The sequence below is a fragment of the Chlorocebus sabaeus genome, chromosome 3 (assembly GCF_047675955.1).
Source record: "Chlorocebus sabaeus isolate Y175 chromosome 3, mChlSab1.0.hap1, whole genome shotgun sequence".
Lineage (NCBI taxonomy): Eukaryota > Metazoa > Chordata > Mammalia > Primates > Cercopithecidae > Chlorocebus > Chlorocebus sabaeus.
In genome coordinates, this window is record NC_132906.1 from 8,848,045 (window position 1) to 8,866,356 (window position 18,312).

The 18,312-nt window shown below is 37.3% G+C and overlaps 1 protein-coding gene across 1 annotated transcript in view; it reads right to left on the minus strand.

The window, feature by feature from the left end:
* The window catches only part of UBL3 (ubiquitin like 3), a 72,915-nt gene that overhangs the window by 23,657 nt on the left and 30,946 nt on the right, over positions 1-18,312 (minus strand). The window lies entirely within an intron of this gene.

Consider the following 18,312-nt stretch of genomic DNA (forward strand, 5'->3'; position numbering starts at 1 on the left):
TTCAGGAAGATGACAATTCTATTTCCTCTGTCCACCTCCCATTAGTGGGGGCATGATGGTGGAAGTTTTTTTGGATAAGATAGCCTGAAATTAACCAGTATTTTTTGAAGATCAACTAGGCACCAGTTTTCTTTTGAATAGTTCTAGTACAAGGCACATTTCCAGCACCTACTATATAGTACTTTCTCTTCTCTCTAACCATCTACATATTCCAATAAATCCAGGTATGATACAGGATAAATCTTTTATGTCTACACTTATTTGCCTAGCTTTGCCATTATTTGAGCCTTCCACAATATCCCCTTTGAGCTGTCTGCTCCTTTGTTGTGTCAATTCCCAGATTCCCTCTCTCCTACTTATTCTATGCCATTATCAAATTCTCAGTACTACTTTAAATTCTATGCCTTTCACAATATTCCTCAATCATTCAACACAGAATAATTTTTAAAACCAAGAGTCTCAGAATTCATCCAGTTCATAGATAAGGAAAAAACCAGGACAGAGAGGCCCTGAGAGGCTGGCTAGAACCTGGGTTTTCTCCCTCCTAGGTCAGGGCTTGTTCCAGCACACTTCGATGCCACCCCAAAAACAGCCGCTCAAGACTCCTCCTATTTCTTTTTAAATATTTGATTTCTATCTTATTCAAATAGCCTCTCCAGAAAAGCTTGTTTTCTCTTACGATTTACACAACTTTTGAGACAAAATATTCCTTAATTAATCTGCTATATACTAACTGAAAACGAATCCTGCATTTCTCTGACCCATGGAACTTGTAGGGAATATAAATAGATGCTAAGATAAAAAGAATTCTTAATTACTGTGAAATAAGTTTGGAAATGGGTTAAAAAATTCAAAAAATGCAGTTAGTTGCCTCGGAATGGAGGTGGGGCTTAATGGGGGAATAGTGTGTGTGTGTGTGTTTGTGTGTGTGTGTGTTTGAGACGGAGTTTTACTCTTGTTGCCCAGGCTGGAGTGTAACGGCACGACGTCAGCTCACTGCAACCTCCACCTCCCGGGTTCAAGAGATTCTCCTGCTTCAGCCTCTAAAGTGGCTGGGATTACAGGCGTGCACCACCACACCCAGCTAATTTTGTATTTTTAGTAGAGATGGGATTTCACCATGTTAGTCAGGCTAGTTTCAAACTTTTGACCTCAGGTGATCCACCCACCTCGGCCTCCCAAAGTGCTGGGATTACAGGTGTGAGCCGCCACACCCAGCGGGAATTATTGTTTAATGGGCATAGAGTTTCAGTTTTGCAAGATGAAAAGAGTTCTGGAGACGGACTGCGGTGATGGTAGCAAAACATCACAAATGTGCAATACCACTGAACTGCACATTTTAAAATGGTTAAGATGGTACACTTTATGTTATATGTATTTTATCACAATTTAAAAATATAAAAGAAAATTTCAATTCAAGTAAGTTTCTTCACTGCAAAATTCAGAATCTTTCATATGCCAAAATCTCTAAGAGGGAGGAGAGCTATACCTGTATTATTAGTGTGTTCAAGATTGTTCTACTTTTAGCTGATTCTTCAAAAGACTGAACACACAAATGTGTGTTAAAAAGGCACTAGGCTAGATGTACTAGAAAATACAGAGATGATCAAACACAGTTGCTAGCTCCACAGTACTTTGGGTTTGCTATAAGGCATTCAGCCACCTCAGCAGGCAATGGGGCTAACACAAACAGGTCACTGAAATTCAAGTTTATTTGCTGATTTTCAAATTTGTTGGGCATAATATATTGATGTAGAAACAAAATTTTACTTGTAATGGAAAGTCAGCCAGAAGTCCTATGACATAGCATTGCTACCTTTAAAAATGTTAAAATAACTGTAATTAAAATAATCTACTTATTGTTAGGGAATGTAAAAATGACTCCCCCTTTTATAGCATAACTATGAATTAAATATTTGTATCACTGTTGCATGAAAGAGCAGAATATACCCAGAGATGGTTTTTAATATTTATTAGAATAAAATTCACATAAGATGGACACTGTAAAAACACAGAATTTAAAAAGGTGCATCTTTCCCCATACTTTTAAGAAAACATAAGGAAATGGTTTAATGCTTGATGCCATGGCTAAAAAATAAGAGAATTTTAGTGTATGACTTTGCCCTATAAAAAGGAAACTAATGGTTCTCAGAGGTATTGTTCTAGATGACTGTTAAAGTTCCTCACTAATATATGAAAATTATTAAGTAAAAAGAGAACGTTATTTAGGAATATAATAATATACATAGGACACATAAACATTCAATAATGACCAATTCATTCCTATCAGTCACACTTTAGACTTGGATAGAGGTAAAATTACATAAATCCCATGCTCTAATTTCTTTACCACTAACTCTTTATCTTTCATTCCTTTTAAACCTGTGTCTATTGAAGCCATGCTACTGAACTGGGTTCTTAAAGGTTGCTTATGACCATCTAATGAAAACATTAAAAACCTTCTTCTCATTTCTCATCTTCCTTAGTCTCTCTGTAACGTTCCACATAATTTAACCCCTTACTTCTGAAACGTCTTTCCTCATTAGGTTCCTGTAATTCCCAAAGTATGTTTTCTGGAACACCAACCCCCAAGAGGTATTTTGGGGAGAAACGGGTTCTGATGTCAGATACATCTACAAAACACTACTTTATGTGTTTCCTTCTTGGAGATGTGTCATGTATGTTAACATATTAAAAGGGCATGGAATTCTTTTTTTCTTTTTGAGATGGAGTCTCGCTCTGTCACCCAGGCTGGAGTGCAGTGGCACAATCTCCGCTCACTGCAAGCTCCGCCCCCCGGGTTTATGCCATTCTCCTGCCTCAGCCTCCCGTAAAAGGGCATGGAATTCTTGCAGTGAATGAGTATTTAACTATAGAACCAATTTTCTTTCCCATATTACCTGTTACCACCTCACAGAACTAGTGTTTGGTAAAACATCCTTTGGGAAGAATATTCCTGCTTATTTAATCTTCTGATCCTCTCTTTCAGTTGGTTTCTCTTCCTTTTATAATCCAAATATGGGGTTTTCCAAGGTTCCCTCATCAGTTTCTCTCCCAACCCCTGCTCCATCCTTGAGAGATCTCATTTACTCTCAAGGTTTCTACTGTCACCCATTTGGAATATTCCCAAACTAATTATCCATGAAGCACCATTTTCATTTATCCAACTGCTAGCTGCCCATTTCTGATTGGGTAGATAGCTTACTGTCTCCTCAAAATTGATATGTTTAAAACTGAACTTATTTCTTAACAACAGATATCTTTCCTGACTTATTTATTTCTGCTGAATTCTCCTGGTCTCCCAGTCCTTTAGGCTTGAAAGCTCAGTCATCATTTACTCCTGCCCTTTGTTCTCACTTGCCCTTACCCAATTACTAATTCTTTCAAATTCTCTCTGCCAGTTTCTCAGCCCAATACATCGTGTACTCTCAAACATATTCTTAAAAGTTTAAAATTCTGTCAGGGTGTTCTAGACAGCTAACATTTACTGATCACCTACAAGTGCTGCACAGTACTTTCTATGATGTACACAGTTAAACATCACAGGACCCTATAAGACAGGTACTGTTATCTCTGTTTTACAGATGGTAAACTGGGACACTGAGGTTAAACAACTCTTAAGATCAAATATTTATAATCCAAACTCTTCAGTCCAACTACTGTCAATTCCCTATCCAAATTTCTATTTCAGCCAAAGCAATATATTTATTATAAATCCTATCCTGGCAAGAATCACCAGAATGACTTTCTGATTGTTCTTGTTTGGTTCTGAGGTCACCTTTGAAGCCTAAGTGACCACTCAAACCTACACTACTCATTCCTTCCTCAGAGTTTCCATCCAATCACTGGCATATCCAATCACTGTCACTATAGGGTCCATGCTTGCCTAGGACAATTCTGATTCGTGTTTATTGTCTCACTATTACTATGAACTATATGTCTCACTATTACTGTGCCCCCTTTCACTCTCAAAAGTACCTCAATTTAGACAATAAATTATAAGGTCATCCTACATATATCACATCTGTTATTGTAGCAAGAAACCATTTATGTCCATATCCTACCAACTCCCCTATTTAAATCATGGTCCTTGAAGGTAGAAAATCAATCTTAAAACTTAAACTGGTCTTATTTCTCTTACACCAGGCACATTTATTATGTGTATGTGGGTACAGAACAATTGTGGAGATGAGGTTCCATTGGTTGTGTTTTGTTTCTCAATTAAATCCTGCTTTTAAATCAAAAAAGGAAAAATAATTCATTTTAAGTTAATTCATATAGTTAACCTCAGTCACAGTGCTTGAAAAAAGTAGGTATTTAATACTTTGAAAGGATGAATGAATAATGTACCAGAATATGTATGCCAAACTATAGCCAACATTACTAAAATATTTCAAAGATATACATGCAACTGGACACTTCATGTATAATCAGCAAGTGGATCTACCAATAATTACCAAGAAAAAATGTTTTCCAATATTTTTTACTGTTATACACAGTTAAGTGATAACAGACTATTTCCCACAACCATTTTGGAATACAAGCTCTGAAACAGATCACAGTGATGATAAAAACCAATTGCTCTAAAGAGGGAAAAAATAAAAATAAACAAATAATCATCCTATTCTTTACAATATGTTGTCAGTTAACTCATTATTCAAAAGTGATAGCAAGCTCTCCTGTTTAAAAAGAATACAGTCTGTCTGTCTATGAAGAAAACGATTGTTTCACACTGCCTCTGCTTTGCAGTCCTATTCAGCTCGCACAGACAATTTGCATCAACCTGTGACTAGTGATACTGTCACTTAGTGGTGCCCCAGAGAGCCATGATCTCATGTGCTCTTAATATTGAAGTTCTTATTTATAAATAGATGTCTCTGGAATACTCATGAATTCTTACTTGAATACAATGGTGTTTTATTAATAGTTATTAATTAAATTTTAAAATCCTAATACATAATTTATCAATTTACTTAGAATTGGTATGACAAATTATTCAGGATAGCTTTGCATAACAAGCAGTGAAAACGACAAGCAAAAGTGACAAATGCATCCCTGTCCCTACATAATATAAAATACAGCACAAAATTCTGCATCTATGCATACTTTCTAAACTAAGAATGCTCACTAACATAATCATTAAGTGCTATTTATTAGAGGTGAAGGCATCACACTATTTACGTTTTTTTAAAAAACAGAATGCTCATAAGCTCCTTGTTAGGGAATATAAATCTAGTAGCATCAAAACACTTCGCATTACAATACAGAGAGCACAACAAATGGCAGCAGATGGCTTCAAAGAGTCCCGGGAAATAAAGAAGAGAACTACAGAATAGTAAAGTTCAAATTAAAATTGAAAGGAAAAAATTTAAAAAGAAACAGCTAAGGAAAAGAACAGATAAACTCCTGGGGAAAAGTCAACAACTAACAGACAGCAGAAATAATATTCATGAATAGGAAAGATTGGTATATGCAGATTAGACAATTATCCAAAGCCATGGACATGAAAAGAGCAGAATGCTTCATTGTTAGAGACACAATTCAAGAACTAATGGATCCCTGGCACTGAGCTAGAAAATATCACATATTTTTCGCAAATTTAGAAAGAGGCTCAGAGTTTGTAGAGAATTATCTAAGGTTATAAAAGACAAGACAGAATTCCAAATAAACTGGTATAGGTATGGCAACCCTCTGACATGAACTATTTGCTTAGCAATGTTCTATTTATTTATTTTAGTTTTCTTCTTTTTTATTACTTTAATATTCTAAATTTCTTCCTCTTTTGTTCATAAATTACTCAAATGTTCTATTTTTAATCAATGATATAGCCTATACTCACATCTATTATCTACAATTATCTACATCTACAATCCTCAAGAATATTTGAGGGATGCCAGAAGTTGCTACTATATATCAATGATAACTCAGAGTAACTAACAAGTCTGGAAAAGATTTAAATTAGTCTCTGGACCTCTCATTACAAGAACTAACATGTGTTACTAAGTGTTACTACCACTTTCATTTCTTCTATTAGATTCCACCCCCCCATCTTTTTTTTTTTTTTTTTGAGACAGAATCTTGCTTTGTCGCTCAGGCTAGAGTGCAGTGGCACAACCTCGGCTCACTGTAACCTCCACCTGCCAGTTTCAAGAGATTTTCCTGCCTCAGCCTCCCAAATAGCTGGGATTACAGGTATGTGACACCATGCCCAGTTAATTTTTTAGGTTTTTAACAGAGATAAGGTTTCGCCATGTTGGCCAGGTTGGTCTTAAACTCCTGGCCTCAAGAGATTCACCTGCCTCACCCTCCTGAAGTGCTGGGGCTACAAGTGTGAGCCACTGCACCTGGCCTATTATTCTCTTATTTTCATAATAGTCAAGATGTTAATGTTTGAACACTTACCAATACTGAAGGTATTATCTTACTTTATCTTAAAAGTTTTAGAAAGTATGACTATGCCATAAAAGCTGCTTTCTTAGGAAATTATTTTTTTCTCAGTTTTCTTCAATAGCAATTCAACATTAATAAGAGGGAATCTTTACTAACACTACACACACACACACACACACACACACACACACCCCTACCTATGTGCAGGTTGACCTTTTCTAATCTACTTTAGTTATGTTTGTTAGGTGAAAACTAAGTACCCAGGTACAGGTTAATTGAATTTAGAGAATAATAATGATCCTAGAAGTTAGAAGAAGATATAAAGAACATGGTTGGTAGCAGATATGATTTTAAATCGTATTTTAATCACAACTATTTTTATTGAGCTACACAGTCACCAGGTTTTATTAATTTTTCTTCTGCAGTGTTTATCCTTTATTCTTTCTCCATTCACCTGTCAGTATCCTAGTTTAGACTCTTATCACTAGGTAAGTAATCTACTAATGGGTCTTCCCAGGCACTGGGTGCCCTTTCTCCAATATATCTTGCTCCAGTTAATCCTGTGTATTAATTTGTCCATGCAAAATGTATTTATCAGGTACTTATCAAATCAATGCTTAAATATTCAAGACCTGCAAAAGCAACAGAAATTAGCAGGTACACTTCAATATGTGCTTCTGAGATCATGAAATTGGCTATGCATTTGACTACATTTTTCTTGCAGCAGGTACAGGGAAGAATTAAATGTATGCATCAAGACTACAAAATAACAAAGGCAGAATTCTACTCAAAGAGACAATTATTACGAATTGTAGCCAAAACATTCTTATCTTGACACTCTCAAATAAGACAGCAAACATTCATTCCAAATTCAAGTACTCAGGCTATTCACTCATGAACAGAGTTAGTGATTTTGATCATGTATGTTCATACATAAACTTTTATGTGCATAAGACCTAATGCCTTCAAGGAATAACTCTACTACCAGTGGCTTTAATCTAGCAAATACTAAATAATCTGGAGCCTGACCAATGCTGATTTATAAACTTTTATGTACTAAGGGCTTAACTTGTAACTCCATTGTTTGTAACCTGGATTACATTTTCCAAAGGGGAAAAAATGAGCTATATATGGCAGCAAGTATCCTAGCAAACTCCTAAGAATATAATCTAATAATATAAAAAATATATACTTAATATGTGGTACATAGTAGTAACATTAATAACTACTAATACATATAACTCTTACTAGATCCTCTAGTCAAGATCTAGTAACATTAATAATATTAGTAACAGTTACTAACATTAGTTATATTATTAATTAGTAACAATTAGTAACATTGTGTTACTAACATTATTAATAAGTAATAACACTATTAGTAATTGCTAATCCATATACCTCTTGCCAGATCCTCTTTTAGGTGTTTATATATTGACTTATTTAATTCTCACCGCAACCCTAAGGAGACATGCAGCTTGTGCCTGTAATCCCAGCTACCAGGGAGGCTGAGGCAGGAGGATCACTTGAGGCCAGGAGTTCAAGACCAGCCTGGGCAACATAGCAAGGCCCCATCTCAAAAAAAAAAAAAAAAAAAAAAAAGAGAGAGCCATGTCTGGTGGCATGCACCTGCAGTCCCAATTACTCGGAAGGCTGAGGAAAGAGGATCACTGCAGCCCAGAAGTTTGAGGCTACAATGAGCTATGACTGTGTTACTGTACTACAGCCTGGGTGGCAGAGGAAAACTTGGCTCTCTTTTTTTTCTTTTTTTTTAATAAGGAGAAGAATTTTAACTTTTTCTTTTTAACGATATTTTTAAATACTTAGTTCTATTGTTCGGTTCTTATAATTAGAAAGCCTGAAAAGAGAACAGAAGATAAAACTTGAAAGATCTACTGCAAAGGAAGAAGCATGTTAGAGCTGGCCTAATATAAATAATTAGATGATTAAAATTAAGCCATTTGCTCAAAGGCTGAAGATGTGAGCTGCTTTTGGAGCCCTTGGAAGTGGTTTTTGTGCCAAGAGTAGTTTTTGTGCAAAGAAAATAAAATCTAGAAGTTTAATTTTATTTTTTAATTAATATTTGATTTATGAAAATTACAAAAAAATTCAAAAAATTAGTCCCAGCTTTTAAAGTTAGCTTTAAGTTTTTACTTAACTTACAAATCTGTCAAAATGTATCACTTACCACTGGCTTTCAATTATTTAGATTTTAAACTGCACTTACTAATTGAACAGATTCAATTTCTTCTTTAGATATTTCCACTAACCGCTGGTGAATCTTCCCAATTACCTGTACTTCTTATAAATCTAATAAACTAAACTTATAAACATAGTCAACCTGAAATTCTCATTAATGTTATGGTCCTATAAATAAACTTCTAAGCCTTTCTCCTAAAAATCACAAGCAAAATCACTACTCAAGTACATGTTTTAAATTGGAAGTGACACTGCCCAGTAAGCACCTGAAAAGATGCTCAGCATCATTTAGTCATCAGGAAAATCAAAATCAAAACCACAGTGAAATGCCATCTCCAACCCACTAAGATGGCTGTAATCAAAAATGCTGACAATCTTTTAGGTGATAAAATGATTTCATCTTGGATCTCTCCCATGACTTGGTCTGAATTCTGATCACAACAGTTAAGGTCATTCTTCTATAAAAGGTTTGAGGATTCTTTCAGCCTTTCACTAGATACTGTTTAAACTCAGCTGCTATTCCTCAAGGGCTTTGTATTCCAGATTTAGAAAAGTAACAGGAAGATTTTAGGAAAAAATTTAAGGGCAGAAAGCATGGGTCATATAAAAAGAACATAGTCTAAATGTCTCTTTAACCACTGACATTTCAATTATACTGCCATGGAATAAGCAGTTAACGTACTTAGAAATTAATTATTTACAAATTAATTAGTAGAAATTATTTATTGAAAACATTATCAAGCAGGCTCTAAAGAAAAAAATTCTTAATGTATTTTTCTTATTCTTCATATTTTAGTATCAGTTTTCTGTTGGCTGGTTGGTCTTTGTCTCCCCATTGAAACTGTACATTTCTTCACGTCAGAAAAGGAAAAAGAGAAAGAAAATTATATGCTAGTACTTTGCTTCCATGCGAAAGAGATATGATGTTCATGGTCAAAGAAGCAGGCTTAGTTAGTGAGTAAAATGTGAGTTGAAGGGTACAGACAGAATCTTAGAATTATAGGAATTTAATGTCTCTATAGAATATTTTCCCCAAGATGTGGTTCCCTGGTGAATCCCCCTAATTCTCTTTAAGGTCTTGAAATACATTTATTTACACTGGCCAAGATAGTGTTGGAGAAAGAACCCTTCAAATTCTACACTGACATTCCCCAATACATTTTTTTACCATTACATTTTTACTAATACATCTTCAAATCTATAATCTGACATTACATACATTACCTACACGCATTTGGGAGGCACATTACATAACTGTTCATTCACCTTTTATGACTACCGCAAAGATCAAATAAAATAAATATGATCAATGTAGTTTTGTGTGTGTGTGTTTTTTTTTTTGATGGCATATTAAACACTTTTTTTTTTTTTTTGAGACTGAGTCTCACTCTGTTGCGCCCAGGCTGGAGTGCAATGACACGATCTTGGCTCGCTGCAACCTCTGCCTCCTGAGTCCAAGCAATTCTCCTGCCTCAGCCTCCGGAGTAGCTGGGATTACAGGCACCCATCACCGCGCTCAGCTAATTTTTCATATTTTCAGTAGAGACGGGGTTTCAACCATGTTGGTCAGGCAGGTCTCAAACTCCTGACCTCAGGTGATCCGACCACCTCGGCCTCCAAAAGTGTTGGGATTACAGGTGTGAGCCACCGTGCCTGACCCTAAACATCTTTAAAGAAGGCATGGTACAAGTACTAAATCAGCTGATCGTCCTCCCTAAAGTACATCAATAAAATCATCAGGGGGCCATTAGAAAGAAAGAGAAAAATACCATAATTACTATGGTTACAGACAAGATGTCTAATAAGCCACAGCTACTACTGTAGATGTAGCCCTAAAAAGAAGAGGCCACAGTCCATAAACTTACTAACAGTCCTTATTCTAAAGACTCAGAGTCCACTAAATATGTGCAATCATTCTACAAATTTTTCACAGCATTTAAGCCATTATTATTTTGATAATACAAGTATGAATAGAGTAGTCTGAATCAAGTGTAATTAGAAAACACATGGAAAACAAAAACTTCTAAGTAGTCATACTCGCAACAGCACAGCTATTTCACAAAGGATATGTGAATTCTTCTTAAATGAGCAAAATTAACAGAGAAACCCAAAAACTATAGATGCATTTAAGTACTCATCAAACTTTATAATTTTAGTAATTTTTGACATGCTTGATATTATTGGTGGTGACAACAATGAGAACAGTATGTGTTGCCTGCTTACCACGGTCTTGGAGATTGTGCTAACTATAATTATATAAGGTAAATATTATTCTCTTTATTTTCCAGATAAGGGAACTGAGGCGTGAATGAGGTTAAACATCTTGCCAAAGGTAAGTGGGAAACTGAATACAGCTCTGTTTCTGAACAGATCTTAGGCTAAGATAGGGTTTCTCAACCTCAGCACAACTGATACTTTAGACCAGATAATTCTTCATTTGGGTGGTGGGGGCGGGGGTTTGTGCATTGTAGGAGGTATAATATCATCCCTTGCTTCTATCCACTAGATATCAGTGGCATTCCACCCTTGCTGCCCGCCTTTCCCCCAGCCCTCGGCAAAGTTGTGGCAATAAAAAAATGTATGCAGACATTGTCAAATGTCTCCTAGGGGGCAAAATTTCCTCGGTTGAGAATCATTGCTAAGTAAAGTATTACTTAATTCATACCTTTACCATGATGAACCCTCAAGAGCACATTCTTGGAGAAATCTAGAGCAATACAATAACTTCACACATTTTAAACTACTCGGCAAATAGGATATTTAAAATCATTTGAAAATAAGACTAACTGAAGATGTTATATGGTTAAGCAAAAATGTCTAAAAGGTACCTAAATGCAATAAATTACATGATCACATATTATTTTCTTTGTTCCCATACACTAAGACTATAAAATTAAGAGTCTGTAACAAAAATAGAACTTTTTCTATGCATATGAGTGGTTCTTCAAAGTGGTCCCTTTGGACAGGATGTGCCCAATTGCTGCCACTGAACGGAAAAGAAGAGTCAAATCCTGTATTTTGGAAGTATTTTGAAACCTCGTTCAGGAATATGTCTCTCTGTTGTTCTCCATCACCTCACTTCTACATGGCATTGATTTACAAACCTTGCCTTATTATTTTACAAATCACATTTGACTTTTTCTTTTAAGCCAGGATAATATTACGCAGTTTATCACCATTTTATTTTAGACTTTGTTTTGAATTATTATTGCTATTTTCAAAATGAGTCCAAATATCAAAGGACAAAATTTGTCACATTGTGGGTACTGGAAAAAAAAAAAAAAAACCCAAAAAAGTCAAAGTATTTTATGCAATGGCAGAACCAATGGACTGAGAATAAAATTTCCTAGGATGACTAGGGCAGGGAGTTGGGGGATGACTATACTAACATCCAAAGGTCTCAAACGTTTATTTTAAAATCCAGCTGCTGAACAGTAATTCCTTTTCAAGCTTATATTCATGATTATTTAAGTCTTACTTCCACAAACACCCTGCAGTCAATTCAAATCAATAAATCACTGAATTTCACATTTAATTTTTAAAATATCTTTTGAAATGCTAGTGTTGACACTTGCTCTGCTGAAAATATGACGAGACACCAACAAAGTAACAAGACTGATGGATTTAAATTTCAGCCTCTTATTTCTCCTCCTAAGCCCTGACTGAATGAGTTAGTAAGTTCTGACGGCCAGTGAGTAGGCAGATTTGAGGAGACAGAGGAGCACTTGAACAGTGTAAGCCTGTTTGAAAAGTCATTTGGCAATTAATATCAAAAGCTGTAAAAAATATTCCCTCTTTTTAACTGAGATTCCATTCCTAGAAATTGATTCAATGTAAATAATTCAAAAAAGGCAGAAGAAAAAAAGCTATGACATATAAAAACGTCTTCTAAAATCCTAACGATAAAGTGTGAATGTTTTAATACAACTAAAAAACCAGAAGATAAAAGAAAACATATGGCAGACTAACTTGAAAGAATGTTATGCAGCCATAAAAATTTATAAAACATGGATAGAATAAGTCAAGCCAACCTTTTGACATGATAGTTACCTGCCAGTCTGTTAAATCGTTGGAGCAACATTGCCCAAAGGAACAGACACTCAGGCTGGTAGCAGCTCTGCACCTCCCTGGGATGGATCTCCCAGAGGGAGCAGACAGGCTGCCATTTTTGCTGCTCACCAGACCTCTTTTCTGTTGCCTTGAGGCTTAGAAGGCAGCTTAGTGGCTGGGGACTGACAGGGACCCCAGCACAGTGCAGCAGCCTTATGGAAAAAGGGCCAGATGGGTTTTCACCTCCAGGTAGGGGCAGGGTGCCTTTCAACCTGGACCCCCAGCACATCTGCCCTGCCCCTACCCGAACACTTCAGTGGGTGGCAGCTCTGCATTTCTCTAAGGAGAAAATCCCAGAGACAACCCACAGCCCCTCTACCACTGCAGATGGGGTGGTACCGCCCTTGCTACCCTCAAGCTGAGAAAGGAACGGAGGGCCTGATGGCAACTCTGGCATACCACAGCCACGCTATGGAGAGAAGCCCAGTCTCTTTTCTCTGTGAGACCCCACTCCCTACTCTTCACCAGGTACACCTGCTCTCGGAACCACTGAATAGCCATCCTACCCCAAGCTGAGCATTCCCACTGCTAGTGACTCTGTGTTTCCCTGGGGAGGGGCTCCCAAAGGCAACCAATAGTAGCGGTTCTGCACCGGCTGCTCTCGGACTGGAGAAGAAACAAAGAGCCTGAGAGCTTTATTCACACTTAAAGCATGGCAGTCATTGTACAAAGGAGCTCAGCTTCTTCTCACTATAAGCCCTCAACCCCCGCATTTTTCAGCAAGCAGAGCCCCAAGTTTGGGCCAGCAGTGCAGCCTTCCCAATCCTTGGTTGAACAGTAGCAATGGCTCTGCATTTCTCTGATTTTGCTCCCAGAGACAACTGAAAGCCCCTCTGCCACTTCAGTTGTACTGCCCTTGTTGCCCTCGGACTGGGGAAGGAGTGAAGACCCTGAGTGCTTTAACTATACCTTTAGCAAGCCATAGCCGCCCTAAGGAGAACAGGCCAGACTGTTCCCCTCAAAGTCCTCTTTCCCCATTGCTCGTCACCAGGCAGGGTTCCCTGGCTTGAGCCCACTATGCAGCCACCCCACCCCAGACCAATCACATTGATTGGTAGAGGGTCTGCATTTCTCTGGGGTGGAGCCCCAAGAGGCAAGTGAAAGGCCCTCTGCCACAGCTACTGCCAAGGTCCCTTCCCCTGCTGCCTCCAAGCTGGGAAGGGAACATGAAGCCTGAGCTCATCCAAGGGCAGCAGTGTGCAGCCTGGGACTATGAAGGCCAGATCTGCAGCCAGCACTTAAGTGGGAGAGGAGCCCACACTTTCAGAGCACGGAGAGGAAGCACAGCTGCAATGGTGATGAAATACAGAGGAGCTACGCGGTGCAGCAAGAGCCTACCTAGTAGCCATTACGCTTAAGCACCATCTACTGGATCACAGCTTAAACTTCAACACCAAAAATACTTTGCTAACATACCCTGCTGTGAAACCCAGGACAAGAACTCAGTGACAAAGACCTTGCACAAATAAAAGGCCAAGGCACAAAGCCTTGACCTTCTGAAAACATCCAGAAAAGACATTAACTGACTGTACTCGAATTACACCACAGTTAAAGAACATCAGCCCACACAGATAAGAAAGAACCAGTGCACGAACTTTGGCAACCCAAAATGCCAGCTGACCAACTGACCACGCTAGTTCCCAGCAGGGGTCCTCCAACCAGGCTGAAATCTAATCCCAATTAAAAGGCATAGAGTGGCAGGCTGGATAAAGAAGCAAGACCCATTGGTACGCTGTCTTTAAGAGACCCATCTCACATGCAATGACACCCAGAGGCTCAAAGTAAGGGATGGAGAAAAATCTACCAAGCAAATGAAGGGAGAGGGGGTTTCAATCCTAATTTCAGACAAAACAGACTGTAAAACCACAAAGATCAAAAAAGACAAAGATGGACATTACATAACAGTAAAGGGATCAATTCAACAAGATCTAACTGTCCTAAACACATATGCACCCAACACAGGAGCACTCAGACTGATAAAACAAGTTCTTAAAGACCTATAAAGAGACTTAGATTGCCACACAATAGTGTGAGGCTTCAACATCCCACTGACAATATTAGGCAGATAATCAAGGCAGAAAATTAGCAAAGATTTTCAAGACCTGAACTTGATACTTGACCAAAAAGACCTAGCAGATATCTACAGAACTCTCCACTAAAAAACAACAGAATACACATTCTTCTCATCTGCACATGGCACATACTTTAAAATAGAACACACAATCGGCCATAAAACAATCCTCAACTAAATCAAAAAACCTGAAATTATGCTGCCATACTCTTGGACCACAGCTCAATAAAAATAGAACTCAATACTAAGAAAATCACTCAACACCATACAATTACTGGTAAATTGAACAACCTACTCCTGAATGACCTTTGGGTAAACAATAAAATTAAGGCAGACATCAATAAATGCTTTGAAACTAGTGAGAACAAAGATACAACATACCAAAATCTCTGGGACACAGCTAAAGATGGAAGTTTATAAAGAGGGAAGTTTGTACCACTGAATAACCATATCAAAAAGTCTGAAAGATCTCAAATTAACAACCTAACATTACACCTAGAAGAATTAGAGAAATAAGAGGAAATTAACCCCAAAGCTAGCAGAAGACAAGAAATAACCAAAATTAGAGCTGAACTGAAGGAAATTGGGATGTGAAAAACCATACAAAAGATCAACAAATCCAGGAGATGGTTATTTGAAGATTAAATAAGATAGACAACCAGCTAGAAAAACGGGAGAAGATCCAAATACACACAATGAGAAATGACAAAGGGAGCATCACCACCGACCCCACAGTAATACAAAAAACCCTGGGAGACTACTATGAATACTTCCATACACACAGTCTAAAAAAACCTAGAAGAAATGGATAAACTCCTGCAAACAGCACCTCCAAAGATCGAACCAGGAAGAAATTGAATAATGCAACAGATGTTATTTCTGGGGGACAGCATAGTGAGTGAGTTCAGATTTCTACTTTATCCTTTTCACATTTTTCCAAATTTCCACAATGAACATGATTTATAGCTACAAACAACAGAGATTACAGAAACAGCTTATAATGCATTCGATCATTCCTACCTTCTAATGATCTGAACATACACAACACACGTGCATGTGGCCTGAAATACACATGCACATATATATACAACTTGGTTATGTATAATTCTGTATCTCAGGTAACAGTACTAACTTGAAAGAGCCAGGATTATTAAATGTCAAAATAGCCATCTGATTCAGAAATATGGGACCATTTAATTAAGCTAAGCTAATGATTTAAATAAAAACTCTCTAAAGAGACTACTCAATAATTAAAAGGTATTTAAAATATCAGAAATACTAAGATTTATGTAAAACACATAATACACCTATACCAAACTAAGAATGTCTGCAATTTTATCACAATGGATGATGGATTAAATGGTCTATAGCAGCTTTCCACAGTAATTCTCTCTTGGGAATTCTGTCTAGAAAACAAACCCAATTTTAGAATCTAAATTCTTAAAGTTCCCAGATTTCAGCAGTCCTTGAGGGCAAGGTAGATTCAAAATCATCTAGGGAGATTTTTCAAATTGTATTTCCTGGCCTGGGCCCCCCCTTCCAAGAGTCTGATATGTCTGCCCTCTGGGATGAAAGCATGGGCATCTCCACTTAGAAAACGGCTCTTACATCCCCAATACTGCCTTCTCTTTGAGAAACATGACTGTATATGCTATATATCTTTTTAATAAAAAATAGTCTCCTCTAACTTGGGGGGTGGGAATCACTCCCTAGTACAACTGGTTTGGCTTAATTATAACTTGCCCTCCCATATTTTTTATTGAATGAATGGTTGAAACATCACAACATTCAAGAAGTTGATAGAACATGATTTCACATATTCATTATATACAATTTCCATGCAATTATCCAACATTAAATTATATACAGGATAGATTTAAAAATAAATTCTTTTTTTTTTAAATTTATTTATTATTATTAAACTTTAAGTTGTAGGGTACATGTGCACAACGTGCAGGTTTGCTACATATGTATACTTGTGCCATGTTGGTGTGCTGCACCCATCAACTCATCAGCACCCATCAACTCGTCATTTACATCAGGTATAACTCCCAATGCTTAACAATTCTACCATTTTCTAAAACTACTAAGGATTTCCAGAAAACTATGGCATTACAAATGCCATTCTAGAATAAAGTGGTATGCATCCAAAGTTGTACCTTGTGGCTGGACATGGTGGCTCATGCCTGTAATCCTAGCACTTTGGAGGCCAAGGCAGGTAGATCACCTAAAGTCAGGAGTTTGAGACCAGCCTCGCCAACACAATAAAATTCTGTCTCTAATAAATATATAAAAAATTAGCTGGGCATGGGGGTGTGTGCCTGTAGTCCCAGCTACTTGGGAGGCTGAGGCAGGAGAATAGCTTGAGCCCAGGAGACGGAGGTTGCAGTGAGCCGAGATTGTGCCACTGCACTCCAGCCTGGGCGACAGACCAAGACGCTGTCTCAAAACCAAAATATCAAAACGAAAAAACCCCACAAAGTAGTATCTTGTATTTCTATGTTAGTAAAATTACATACTAGCATCCAATTAGGTAAAACTGTGCTATAGAGAAAAAACCTTTATTACTCAGCAAGTGTAGCTCTTCTTGTGTGGTTACTGATTGATTTACTAACTTTTACATTAGTCTACTTTAGCAAGAAAAATATCCAGAAAATATCTAATGCCGGCCTGGAAAACAAAGTTTATCACTCTTGCCAATTATTAATTTAGAGGAGCTGCTGAAAATATGTTCCATTAAGAAGGATCTTAAACCATCTGTAGGTTCAGTGGAAAATGAGTTGCTATTAATCATCCACGTCTGTCTTAAGTAAAGGGTAGCGTTGAGGGGCAGGGAGTATGGTGGATGCAGTGCTGAGGTGCAAGGGTGCCATATATTTACTGACTCCAGCCTAGCACCTTCTTAAATTGGACCCAGATCTTTGCTTCATTATAAATACTGAGGCGTTCTTTGGCTTAACTTCAGAAATATTAAAAAGCATTTTTCTCACTCCAAAACTGGCTTCACATGTGTTCACTGCCTGAAGGGGTATATTGGCCATGGCTCTGCCATCTTTTCTGACCCAGTGATACACATGCAAACTCATAATTCACTTTATTGCCTTTTGTGATCTGTAATGCTTTCTTCAGCAGCTTTTGTGTCTATGGTGCAATTTTTAAGTTTTATAATAATATCCTCTATCTTGTTCTTTCTCACCGTGAGATTGTATTTCCAATTTAATATATACCACATTTTATCATTTCAATTATAATTATCAGTTATTCTAATATGTAGTATACTTCAGAACGATGAAATCACAAAGAAAGGGTAATGATACCAAAAAGGAATTGGTCAGAATATGAATATGGGCATTTGAATCTGAAAGTTTACCATATTTTCTTTCCTTTTCCACAGAGACCCAGCTATTGTTAAAGAGAACCTAGGTGCCACAAACTTCATATAAAGTTAATATTTGTTGAATTCATTTTCTATAACGTCAAGCCCAGTTCTTGCTACTTCTTGTATGGGAAACAAAGGTTAAACTGTAAGTCAGGGACCTGGACTC